The 342-nt window shown below is 61.4% G+C and overlaps 1 long non-coding RNA gene across 1 annotated transcript in view; it reads right to left on the reverse strand.

The window, feature by feature from the left end:
• Positions 1-336, reverse strand: part of LOC106726568 — a 5753-nt gene extending 5417 nt beyond the window's left edge. The window contains exon 1 of the long non-coding RNA XR_001362632.1: positions 24-336. This is a non-coding gene — a long non-coding RNA (uncharacterized LOC106726568). The remainder of the gene's footprint in view (positions 1-23) is intronic.
• Positions 337-342: the final 6 nt, after the last annotated feature.

Raw genomic sequence — 342 nt, forward strand, 5'->3', positions numbered from 1 at the left:
CCCTCCAAACCCCCAGTAGTTACCGAAAAGGCAGTTCTAGGGCCTCAAAGGGCTCATGTCCATGTCCATACAATCTTCCAGGGGGCGGTAGCACGCACTCATGAAGAGAGAAGGCGGGCGGAGAGAAACGGCTTCTGTGCTGCAGGATGGAACTGCACCCGGGAAAGGACGCAGGTCCTCTGCGTCCACATAAAGCTGGTACCAGAAGATCTCGCGAGAGTTCCCACAGTCTCGTCGCCACGCGCGTGCTCGGGAGCCCCTCTCCCCGCACAGTGGCCCTCCCGCACGAGCGCTCGTCAACCCGACTCCTTCCTTCCTCGCCCCCCGCCTCCTCCAGGTATT

Source organism: Myotis brandtii, unplaced genomic scaffold, assembly GCF_000412655.1.
Source record: "Myotis brandtii unplaced genomic scaffold, ASM41265v1 scaffold283, whole genome shotgun sequence".
NCBI classification, from domain to species: domain Eukaryota; kingdom Metazoa; phylum Chordata; class Mammalia; order Chiroptera; family Vespertilionidae; genus Myotis; species Myotis brandtii.